Source organism: Echinops telfairi, unplaced genomic scaffold, assembly GCF_000313985.2.
Source record: "Echinops telfairi isolate 266 unplaced genomic scaffold, ASM31398v2 ScPeMD7_3509;HRSCAF=4178, whole genome shotgun sequence".
Classification (NCBI taxonomy): Eukaryota; Metazoa; Chordata; class Mammalia; order Afrosoricida; family Tenrecidae; genus Echinops; species Echinops telfairi.
Window position 1 is genome coordinate 10383416 of NW_022107407.1, and position 9260 is coordinate 10392675.

At 43.4% G+C, this 9260-nt stretch overlaps 1 long non-coding RNA gene across 1 annotated transcript; it reads left to right on the top strand.

The window, feature by feature from the left end:
* Positions 1 to 3295: 3295 nt before the first annotated feature.
* LOC123522170 lies at positions 3296 to 6461 on the top strand. Its single transcript, XR_006680457.1, has 3 exons — positions 3296 to 3856; positions 5357 to 5369; positions 5480 to 6461. It is a non-coding gene; the product is annotated as an uncharacterized LOC123522170 (long non-coding RNA).
* The last annotated feature ends 2799 nt before the right edge of the window (positions 6462 to 9260 follow it).

The window sequence follows — 9260 nt, forward strand, 5'->3', positions numbered from 1 at the left end:
ACCAACTCACCGCCATTGAGTCAGTTCTGACTCCTAAGAGGGAAGGACACAGGGAGGACCTGGAATGAGAATGAAGGACGTGCATTGTGGGGATTGCAAACAGTGGCAGGAAACAAAATGTGTATACATTGCTGAATGGAAAATTGATTTGCTATAAACCTTCACTCAAAATCAAATAAATATATATTTTTTGGTCGAGATTTCTAGATTAAATTTACCTCCTATAGAATGTCTCTTTCACAAGCCTTTGAACTTTAACAAAAAAATTAATATATTATTTTTCTATTTCGCAGTTCAAGTACAATTCACCCTAATTTTGTTATATAAAACACCAGATCAACCTACTCTTTTATAAGGGCAATTTGCTTTTAAGTATGTATTTAATCTGGTTTAAAAATCTTCATGTTAAAACTAATGCTTCATCATCTCCACAGTACTTTTGGGAATTATTTTCCTGTTGCACACAGGAAACTCAAGCATTAGATATTTAAGTAAGCTATTTCTGTATCTTAGAATTACAATAGGAGCAAGAATCATGATGATAATATAAATATCCGAGGATTTTCTTTTTATTTTATTCCATAATTAAACTAGATGTTTATCTACTGATTTTTGGTTTTTCTTTTACAGCTTAATTTCTAAATGGCCAGTATAAATGGAACATGTCTATTTTGAAGAAATTTAAAAAGCGAGTCACTTTTCCCACTGAGCCCTGGGCTGTGTGTTATGCTAGCTGCTAGCTGTGGGATCTGTTTAAATCCAGCAGCCATTCCTTGGGAGAAAGTTGGGGATACAGTAGAGTTTGGTGAAGATGGAGTTAATGAGGTCTTCCCTGGCTGCAGTCACTGCCTGCCTTTTGTTGCTGAGAGCAACTTTTTTTTTGCAGATAATCTGCAATAAACTTTATTACAGAAAGAAGCTGGCAGATAGAAATGGAGTAAGGAATTGAGAGAGAGGCAGACCTGTCTCATTACAGCTGACTCAAGAAAGCAGTAAGATATCAGTACCAGAGGGATAAGAGAGAACAAAGACTCACTTCGGGTTTTTAAGACCTTGGGATGTCTATAACTCTTTTAGACAGGAGAGTTTCCACGCATCTTTCTGGTTGGAGCCTACAGTGCCCCTGGGCAGACACTCAAAACTGCAGGCTGTGATGATGTCCTCTTGCCTCTTGGCCCCTGAGGAGGGGATAGGGAGCATAGATTTGTTTGTAAACAAATAGCGGAGGGTTAAAGCTGGCTAGAAACTGCAGTCTCACTTTGGACCCTTTAATAAGGCAGTGCCTGGGTGGTGTAAGCAGTTAACCACCGGATGCTGTGGAAAGGAGGTGGTGGCCATAGACCTTAGCTATGTCCACCTTTACAAGGGGGAGGAGAGAATCGCTGTCAGCAGCATCAACCAAAGCTGATTTTAAGTGCTGGGATTTATTAGGGAAATAACAGGTTACAGCTTGGGGTCAAGGACAGGTTCATGTAGGCATGGTCTCCATTCATTCAGTGCCAGGTAGCTCTCTCAGTTCCTTTCGGCCCTGTAGGCCTCTCTTGGCCCCTGAGAGCAGGTACCCTCGTGGCCCTTGGCCTGGCTTCTGCCTTGGGAGGTAAAGTGTTACAAACCTCTTTAGTTCCTCTGGTAAGTGCCCGGAGGCCCGTACTCTGCCTGGAAATCTCCTGCGGGAAGGCACTTGGTGCTCTTGCCCTGTGAATGTCTCATTTTTGATCAAAGAATGGCTACTAGATTAAATTCTTATATCAAACATAGTGTTTTTAAATATGAGAACATTCAGTTTCAATATTAATCTTATCAAAATGAATCCACTCCTTTCTCTATAAAACCCACATTTAATTGTATATCATGTAAGAACTTAGAGGCTTTTATAAGAATTTGGCAAAATCTCTCCGTGATCTGCCACGCTCACAGCCTCTTGCAATGACAGCTCTCCTGTCTCCTCCTCGGAGTTCTGGTGCTGGGGTTGGTTGGGGTCTGCCCATCACATGTCTATAGTTCAAAACAACCAGTCAGCCCGCAGGAGGAAGACGGAGTTTTCTACTCCTGGAACGAGTTACAGTCTCAGAAACTCACAGGCCAGTTCTACCCTCTCCTCAAGGGTCACTATGAGTTAATATCCACTTGATGGCAGGGAGTTTGGTGGGTTGTGTTTTTTTCCCCCTTTCGTTTTCTTTATCTCCTACTTATGCCATTTTAATAGTGGAGTAGAGATGCCCGCAACACCCTCCCCCCCCTTTCCCCAGGTTCCCACCACTACCCATTCAGCTTAGTTTAGCACTGACTCAAGGAAAAAGCAGACCTTTTTACTGCTGAGCTCCCTGAGTGCTGTAAAGGGCTAAGCTCTGGACATCTGGAGAAAAGGTGGGCAGTTTGATCCCACCCAGATGTGCCTTGGAAGACAAGCCTGGCGATCTCCTTGGGCAGTTCTACTCTGCCCACATTGAGTCCCTGGGGCCTAATCTGACTCCACATCAACTGACAACACACTGCGGAAGCTTGTGGCAGTTGATTGGCTTATTTGGAAGAAATACACTTTCATTTAAATTTTGCTAGGCAAGTTTTTGTTGTTGTTTTTAACTTCCCTGAAGTAATTGTCCTCAGGAAAGTACTGGGTTTAGTCTTTGTTCACCAGAGGTAAAATAAGTAACAAGGGGCATGGAGGATAAGAGAATCAAGTGGATTTTTTGGAGTTTTTTTGTTTTTTTTAACAGTTGCAGAAAACCAGACCCATGCTTTCTTTGCTCATGTACGTACATGTGTGTTCGTGTGTGCTCACCCACTCAGGGCTAGCCCTGCAGATGGAGAGCCCGCTCGGGTCTTTCCTTGAGCACTGCATGTGCCTTCCAGAGAAGTCCCGGATGATCTCATTACTTCAGAAGTTCACATTATGGCTTGTGAGGAGATCATCTACTTCTGTTGGCAGGGGTATTTTCTTATCTTAACATAGTTAAGTTTGAAAGTTCAGGCAGCTCATTTTTATAATACGGTTTTGGTGACTAATATGAACCTCTTCCTTACAATAGCCTCAATGGGTTTGTAAAAACAGGGCTCTGTCAGGCAGACTGATAGTTATTGATTGTGTTGTTGGATGACTGAATTATGAATGAAAGCAAAACATTTTACCTCTGATAGATATAAAGAAGTTGGGAGGGATATATAGGAATTTTGAATAACTTGCCAGTGTAAGTGTCTTGCACTCTACCTATTGTCTGGCAAATGGCAGAATCAATAACAGTGGATGGAGGGTGGGATAGATGGATGGATGGATAATCAATCTGTTCTAGTCATACAGAGTCAGAATGTTAAAATCATTCATGATCTAAACAACAATGATGTTTTTGAAATTATATTATGCAATATTATTTAGAAACCTCAAATAGTTTTATGGGTTGTATAATGAGCAAAAGAAAAAATCCAGCATTTTAAATATTTTAAGATTAGAATGGAAGACAAAGTATTTGGTGTGATACTGCTATTGGGTCTGAAAAGAATAACACACGTATTCTGAAATTATTCAGCAAGCTGAAGAATTGTGGAATGTCAGTGTGGAGGAGACTTAAAACTTTTTCATTTTAGGACAAGAAAAGGGAAAATATAACATGGAAATACAAAAGTTATGCCCGTGGCTAGCCTACCTTTATGAGCAGTTTCTGTATCTGTTAACATTTGACTCTCAAATTTCCCAGCTGCCAATTAGCCTGGAGCCTGTTCTGCACCACAGCTGCGAGGGGTCTGGCACACAAGCTCTGCACCCTATGCTGTGCCATAGCCTCACTACTTTAGCTGTAAGAATAAGAAGCTTCTAGCTGGAATGGACGGACTTGAAGTTAGTGGCTATGTGTATTGACAGGTACGTGCAGCTCCTTAAGTGTGCATGTGCTTACTACATATACATTCTAAATCCCAAATGAAGACCTACAGTCTGCAAGCACTTTATGGAGCAGTGAACTAAAATGTGTGTGTCAGCACTATCTGGGAAAATTCAAAGTACACGGCACTGTCAAGGCAAATCCACCCTGCTAAAGGGAAAATTAATGAGGCTGATCCTCTTTCCATCGACTTCCTTCAAGCTGCCCTTTGGTGATTGTTTGCTCCCTCGTTCTCTGATTCAGTCTAAATAAAACATGATGCTTTATAATTCTTCATTCATCCCACATTCCAAATACATTTGCCTATGTGTGCTGCCAGTATAATGGGAAAGGGATGTTATCTTAATTAATGTTTTTCACTTTACTTCTCTGGGTTCTATGCATTGCAATGGCCACATAGAACTCACAGGCAAAATTCATGATTAAAGAGTTTATTTGTTTATCTTTTGTTTTTTGATTAAAGAGTTTATAAAGGAAGTTAACTAGTTGCAATTCCCCTGAGAAATACTGGGAAGTGATTGGTTATTAGGACATTACAAAGTTCTCTCCGGTATGCTATGGGCTCAAAAGGCCAAATGGCATATTGCTGTGCTGGAAGCTTCCAGCAGAAGCATTCAGCTCAATCTCCACCGGTCAGCAAATCCAGCTCCCTGAAATGAAATGCCCAGAAGCACCGCACTCTAGTAAGTTTTAGCTTCAGGCACTCACCTCCATTTCCTTGGATCAGCAAGCCCAGCTTCCCCAATTAAGTGCCCAGAGGCACCCTATTCTGCAAGCCCATCCTTCTGCACAGAAGAACAGTTTTGTTTGCTCCTTGGGTTGGGGAGCAACCACCTCTCTTCCAGACCAAGGCGCTGGTTCTGCTGCCGCTTCTCTAAGGTAGCACTGTTTTCTGGGTCCCAGAGGTTCACAACACAGGTCCAGAGGACACACCACTCCTGGCTCTTGCTGGGAATGAGATCCCTCTTCCTACTTTTCAGAGAGCTCATTTTATACACAGCAGGATGGCATTCCATGGAATCCTGTTCACAATTACTCACAGGGGAATCATCTCAGTGTCTTCCCTATCCTCTTACCAGACTCCTGCCGAATAAGGTTGGTGGCAGTTAGAGACTGGCTAGAGGAATCACATTAAATAATTAACTGCCCCTGCGGGATGTGAGGTCATTGTTATTCTTTTCACATCACCTTGCATGCTTTATTACATGTATATCGAGACAAAGCTGAGAGCCTCTGAGCCATGCAGTGGTATCACAGATGTGTGTCTCAGAACAAATACAGCATAGGATTTATTAGGGGAAACATATAAGTAGGGATGTAGTAGTGTAGTGGGCCAGAAGAGATGTAATAAATGTTTCACATTATCTCTGGGTGTAGGATCCTTATAAAAAAAGGCTAATGTGTACAAACTTAGGGCCCTGGGAGAGTTTTGTCTGTTAAGGATCAGAACATTGATTAAAGGCCTTATTCACTCCCTACAGATGCTGCATCCAGGTGAGAAAGAAAAGCAAAGGAGAAAAAAAATGAGCTTCCAGTGCTATCCAAATCTGGCCTCCACTGTTGTGATGAAATAAATGGCTTAACTATGTCTCTTTCACAAATAGACCATGTGGAGCCCTACTAGAGGCCATTGATCAGTTTTCGTTGCCATTCCCTTGGCTGGAAAGATGAGCCATCTCAGAAGCAGAAATACAGAGAATCTCAGGACCAGCAAGGAAGAAGAGCCAGCAGTGAAGCACATTGGAGATCTCCGAAGTGGCAGAGGCTGAGCTCAGAGGAGGCTGTGTGGCCCAGAGACCATGGGACAGAGCAAAGGAGCCAGGCCTTGCCCGGAGGCAGAGGCAAGAATACTGTGGGACAGAACAGAGGAGCAGTGCAGAGATTGTGAGACAGAGGATTGGATAGACTTCCAGGCCCAGGGAGGCAGAGATCAAGGGAATTTATAGGTGAGAGGCTCGGGACTAGCGAGACAGGCAGCTGCCTGCTGAGGAGAGGTGTGGCTGTGGAGGATATCATGTCTTCTGATCCTAACTTGCAGTAATAAGCCCCTTTAATCATGAGTCTTACTTGTGAATCCTGTGTGGCCCTTTCATTAGAATTTGAACCTGACAGGAAAGTAGAATTATATTGGAGGAACAATTGGTGTCAGAATCGAGTAAAAGAGGGATGAAGGGTGAAGGCCTGTCTGACGACAATAGAGAAGTCAGAAGAGGTCCGATACGGCCTCCACACAGCTTTCTCAGCCTTACTAAATCTGATATAAGTGCCTTTGTTTTGCAGAAACTTAGTTCTGGAGATAGAAGTGATGTGCCCAAGGTCACACCAAGAGAAGTCAAACTCTGTCTAAAACTCTGTTGAATGACCTACCGCCTCATTGTTCATCACAGCCTGATGGCTTCTCTTGCTCTTGGGGTAGAATAACAGATGTGGATTTTTGCATTTTTAGAGTCTTTGGGAGGAGCCCTGGTAGTATAGTGGGTTATGTGTAGGGCAGTTAACTGCAAGGCCACTATTTTGAGTCCACCAGGAGCTTCATAGGAGAAAGATGAGGCTTTCTACTCCCATTCACAGTTACAGTCTTGGAAACCCACAGGGGCATTTCTACCCTGGCCTATAGGGTTGCTATAGGAATTGACTTGAAGATGGTGAGTTTGGTTTTGAGTTTGGAAGAGTCTTTGGATGATAAGCTCCCAACTGAACCAGCAGACCACTTAATTTTCAGTATGTATTCTAAGGAATCTTAGTCCCAGTACAGTGCTTCCTTAAAGAAAAGGGTTCTGGGACTTAAATATTTTACTGAGTCTCAAATCATTCGCTGAGTGAAATTAGTAGTCCTGGGTTCATTCTGACCCTTGCTGCCTGCAGCCAACAGCACTAACTTCCAGTAGGAGAGTGCAGCCCCGCAGGCCCTTCAGCCCCGGCCCAGCCTGGATATCTGCAGCCGCAGCCTACAGTTTGTTTTCAGCGTCATGAGAGACCCTGAGAGAGTCGACATGTGCCTTCCGAAACACGTGTTTATTGTTCTGAGTCACTAATTGTGGAATAACTTGTTACACAACAATAGATAACTGATATACTGCATATAAAGTCATTGTAATTCAGTTCAATAAAAACGTGATCTCAGTGGATTAAAAGTCTTGGAAAATTGAAAGAAAACTGGATCACATCTATCAAGAAACAAGATAGGACTGGGGTTGCTTGTCCATGTTAGACAGTACCCTACATTAGAATTGGAAAGCCAGGGGTAAAGACATGATAGACAGTTATCCCTTATCACTCCACCTCACCCCAGTATGTAAACATCCTCAAGACAAGAACTGTTTTATTATAGCATCCACCTTTGAAGTACCTGATTGGGCGGAGAAAGAAGTAGACGTGATGTTCTGTCACAACATGTAAGTAAAGGCTGACTGAGGACTTCCGGGAGGCGGTACTAATAAGAGGATTAATTTTTGCCTCCAGTTGAGGAGAGCCTCATCCCATCTCAAGATTGTGATATACTTTAAAATGCCCATATTGTCCCAATAGCTTGCCCCTGCTTCTTTTCCCATTCCCCCTTTCTCTATCAAGCTACAGGGAGATTAGATAAATAGTTCCAGTTGTGGTAGTTATATAATTTCACATCAACGTGATATATAAAAGTGGAGTCTAGCCTGTCAATCAGATTACAGCCTGATGATACTTCTTTGTGGCCATGGCCTCATAAGGAGGGCCCTGGGGAACCCACCCACCCACCCACCCACACACACCTTTTGTGCCTTCACCTTTATGCTGGTGAGCCACACTGATAGCTCCCAGAGCCCTGTGATGTAGCCACCGCCATTGTACCCACACATCTTTTACACCCACCAGCCTGTGATCTTCCTGCATTCTGCATCATTGCATGTGGCTGTGTGAGTCCGAAGAGGGATCTATGGGCTAGGGTTGCACTTAGGAACTGATATTGGACTTAAGGACTTGAGTTTAAACCCCTACTAATTCAAGATGATAATTTTTTAAAATGCTTATGACGTGCGTGATCTCATTGTGTTAATTGGAGCCCCCTTTTTTTGTGTGGCCAGTGACAGAAACCCAAGGTAACATTAGCTTAGACCAGGAAACTTGTGAAGGGACGGGGCATGCAGTAGTGCATCCGGGTCCCAGGACAAGAAGGTTGCTCTGTCTTGTCTTAGCCACTTTCTGCAGATGCAGAATTTCCTGAAGTTAAGGAACATGATGTAGAAAATATCTTACAATTCCCACTACTAGGGAAAAGTGACATCCCCCCCCCCATCACCCAACTCTGGTCCCCAAAATATTTGGGAAGGACTCTGAGAGGCAAGGATGGAGAAGCTTCATTTCATGTATTTTGGATTTGTCATGAGGAGCTCTCAGCCCCCGGGGAAGGACATCATGTTTGGTAGTGTACAAGGGCAATGAGAAAGAGGAAGACCCTCAAGGAGATGGATTGACCCAATAATGGGCTCTTCAGGTATAGGAACAATTGTGAGGATAAGGTAGATCGAGCAGTGTTTCCAATGCTGTGGGTCAGGATGTACTCAATGGCCCCTAACAACAGTAAACAGGGGCTAGCAGCCCCCTAAGGACCCAGTCAACTCTAGTGAGGGGATGAGATCACATAGCACAGTCACCACGATGTGGGGCCAACCACCACCTCGGGGATTCACAGAGAAGGGACACCAGTGCTCCAGTTAGTGTATGCCACGTCTTTCCCCCCTTTGCTTTGGAAGGCCTCTGGATCTGAAAGAAAAGATAACATTGATAGAGTTTAGCTGCAGTCTGATGGAATTAAAGGGACAGCAAAGTCTAACTTCAAATCCGAGGAAAGAAACATGCCCTTATTACTGTGTTAAAGGAGTCAGTTTGACAAGATTTCAAACATTTCTCCTCACAAGCCCTGAAACAATGGTTTTAGGACTTTCTCTCTCTTTTTTAAAAATCATTTTATTGGGGGCTTGCACAACTCATCACAATCCACCCATCCATCCGTGGTGTCAAGCACATTTGTATATTTGTTTCCCTCATCCTCAAAAATTTTCTTTCTACTTGAGCCCTTGGGATCAGCTCTTCATTTTTCCTCTCCCTCTCCTACCCTTTCTCCCTCACAAACCCTTGATAATTTATAAATTGTTATTTTGTCATGTCTTACACTGTCCGACGTCTCCCTTCACCCACTTTTCTATTGTCTGTCCCCCAGAGAAGGGGTTATATGTTGATCCTTGTAATTGGTTCCCCCTTTCTACCCCACCTTCCCTTCACCCTCCCAGTATTGCCACTCTCACCACTGGTCCTGAGGGGTTCATCTGTCCCGGATTCCCTGTGTTTCCAGTTCTTATCTGTACCAGTGCACATCCTCTGGTCTAGCCGGATTTGTAAGGTAGAATT